A 3641-nucleotide genomic window follows, 5' to 3' on the forward strand; every position below is an offset into this window, starting at 1 on the left:
TATTGCTAGAAGGGCCGACCTCAGACCATTCTTTGGTGTCCAAACCACAGGATAATGTGACATATTATTATTCTTTTGAGGGGGGAATATGCTCAGATGGCAAAGCATGAGAACTTTAAAGCAGGTGTAGTATGATACCACTTTGAAACACCTTAAGTGTTAATAATAATAAATTACCATGTGCATTTCCAAATAACTCGTTAAAACAGGTGTTACGGCCAGCCGTATTATTATTTCTAGTTATTGTAAATGTTATTTGTTTTTGGTATTAGTTTATGGTGGGTTGGAACCTGTGTGTATTATTTGAGGCTTGTGTTATATTGTACTCTTTCCTAAAAAAGGTGGTGAATTGGGATTTGGGAGACTGAATGCTAAGTGAATGCAGAGAGTGGAGGGTTTGGTGTGGTGCCGGTGAGCTTGAGGTGTTGATTGACTGAGTACTGCAGATTGCCAGGTCCTGCCTTCGGACCTGCCCCTGCCTTTCCTATTCGATGCTCCTGATGACGCCCTGGCCAGGATTGGCCGTGCATCTGAGCCTGTTCTACAAAAGTGCCAGTCTTCTCTGACAGCAGTGGAGGACAGACGCCTTTGTGTGGCAGCAGAGGCTCAGTCCCTCTTTCCTTCAACCCCATGTAGCCTTTATTTTGCCTGTGTTTGTTTGCCTTAGTTTGCCTTGGCCCTTGGTTCTTTTGAGTACGTTTGTAGTACATTTATTTGCCTACCTTTGTTATTCCTATTAATTCGTTTCCAGTTTAACCTCAGTGGTCCTTAGTTACCTTCTCCAACCCTCCCAACCTCAGTTATTTACCCTTATATTGTTACTATTCATTCCTTATTATTGTTCACTCTTATTTCCACCATGTAGGGGTGTTTGGTATTTTTGTTTTGGTTGCCTTCGTTCTTTTTGTAATTATTTAGTTTAGGCAAGTAGGGTTAGTTATTTGTATTTTATTTTCGTTAAGGGTTTAGTTTAGGGACAATTTTCTTTTTAGTGCAGTTATCACTATTGTAAACCAACACCTTGAAGTCTTTATCTTGACACTTGGGAGAAAACAAAACGGTAGAAATAGAGAATTCTGTCTCAGATGAAAAAAAAAAAAACAATAAAAGAAATTCATTTTTGAAAAGTCGTCTTCCCATTTATGTTGCGCTCCTCCGCCCTAGAGGGGGAGTCGTAACAACAGGGAAGGGCAGTAAAGTCAACGATTTGCTAGAGCAGCTGTTTTCAACCCCAGATGTTTAGCTAAATGTAAACAGTGAACAGATCAACATACAGTACAAGTACGAAAACCAGAAGGAAAAACTAAAAAAGCAGCTTGACTTCGAGAAGAACCTCGCTGAGCAGGAGGTACACAGGGGCGTCACAAAGGGGGGGAAAAGTGGGAGTTACCAGGGCCCAAGTTGGAGGGGGCCTTAATTATTTTACACTTTAGCTATAGAAAAACAGCAGATGTACAAGCTCACAGCACGGCACCGAGTGCTGCGCTGCGAGCTTGTAGATCTGCTATTCGTGAAAATGTGTGCAAATCTTTGAATATACATATGTATTTTTTAAGCGAACATTTGTAACTCAAATGTTGCTTCTGGGGGGTCCCTGGAACTAAATATTTTGAGATGGGGGTCCGTGGCCAAATAAATATAATGTTTTCGTGGTCCTTCAAATGAAAGAGTTCGAGAACCACTGACATAGAAACATAGCTTTGAAATATTCAAAGACTTGCACAAATCTTGCACGATTTTTAAAAAATAGCAGATCTACAAGCTCGCAGCGCGGCACTCTGTGCCGCACTGTGAGCTTGTATATCTGCTATCTGCTATTTTTCAATAGTTAAAGTACCCAGGGCCCAGAATTTGGTGCGACACCCCTGCAGGAGGCACACAAGATCCGGTGCGAGCATGAAAGCCGTCTGGTGGAGGTGGATTCGGGAAGGCGTGCAGAGTTCGACACCAAACTAGCTGAGGCCATGAAACTCCACGATGATAGATCCAGCAGTACAAAGAAAAACTGGAGCACAACTTGAGCGATGCAGTGTCTGCCATCAAAGATGAGTTGAGTACAACCAAGGCCCGTGTGGAGAACCTCAGTTCACACGAAAGACACAAACATGCAATGAAAAACTTATTGTAGGAAAAAATTCAGAAATCAATAATCCATAATGTTACATTATGAAATATGACAGTCAACACCTTAGATTATCGGTAAGATCCTGTGTTTGTGTGTATACAGTACCTTTAAAGGCGCTACTGTATATAAATGCTCCATTTAATAGAATGTTATAGTCAGAACTCACCCGGAGTTCTTGACCTGAGAACATAGCTTTCCAAGTTGACCTCAGTAGACCACCGATTACTGAAGAATATACTGAATACTGAACATACAATAGAATTATAGTACAGAAGAAGTAGGGGCTACCAACGATATCAGTTGTCTCAAGTGTATATCTACTCGACCCTTAATCAATACAGTCCATCCAGATTTCCTCCTTTATAATTTGGTCCTTCGAGCACCATCCAATCCGATCCCAGATCCCCGCCCACTTAGTACATCCACGCAGACATCAAAGCCTCCAACCTTTTCCTTAACCACAGGGACCCCAACCAGGTGTATTTGGTAGATTATTGACTGGCCTACAGGTACTGTCCCGAGGGTGTCCTGAAGGACTACAGGTACTGTCCCGAGGGTGTCCTGAAGGCCTACAGAAAGAACCACAAGAGGGGTCACGATGGCACCATCGAGTTCAACAGCATCGATGCACACAAAGGAGCCGCCCCCAGCAGGAGAAAGGATACAGAGATCACGGCTTACTGCATGGTCCAGTGGCTGTGTGGCCGCCTGCCCTGGACGGACATTCTCCTGGACCCCATCTATGTGAGAGATTCCAGGATCAGCAGTTGGGAAAACATCCGAGTTAAATGTCCCAGTGTTTCTCCGCTCAAAACAAACCGGACGAAATTCAGGAGTTCATGGAAGTGGTGAAGTCACTGAGCTACACAGACACGCCGCCATACAACAAGCCAAGCTACATCCTGCAGTCTGGTCTCAAGGCAATCGGAGCCCAAGACGACGGCAAGCTGGAGTTTGCCACCCAGCTCAAGAGAAAGAAGGCATCAGATAAAAAGAGAAGAAGGTGCTGGCAAAACAGTATTTGTGTGCAAGACAAGACCTTAAGTGTGCCACTGTATAATTGGTACATCTTACTCAGTTTAAAACCGTTTTGAAATTTGTAACTTTAATCTTAAGAGTTTCCCCCATTTTGTTCAGTTTTATGGGCCAACACTGAAAAGAAACGTGAAAATTAAAGCAACGTAAAATGTAGACGAATTTACACTTCCCTAAAACCTACAATTCAATAAACAGAATTGTCCCGGTGGAACAACAACCTCCACAGATTAAACAGGAGGAGGCTGATGTGTCAACATTGACATTACTACATAGGAAGACCAGCTGTCTCTCTCAGATTTAACAGTTCTTGATTTTGCCAGCACCTTTGGGGTGCAACATGGGAAGAGTTAATGAAACTCAGGAACCAGAGAAGCTACTTCAAATACCAGAGGCTCCTGGGTCAACGTTGACATTACTTGCCGTGAAAAGGGAAGATGAAAACAGAAACAGAGCCCGTAGCCAGCCTACAACTCAATAC

The sequence above is a fragment of the Nannobrachium achirus genome (assembly GCF_963921795.1).
Source record: "Nannobrachium achirus genome assembly, chromosome: 1".
Classification (NCBI taxonomy): Eukaryota; Metazoa; Chordata; class Actinopteri; order Myctophiformes; family Myctophidae; genus Nannobrachium; species Nannobrachium achirus.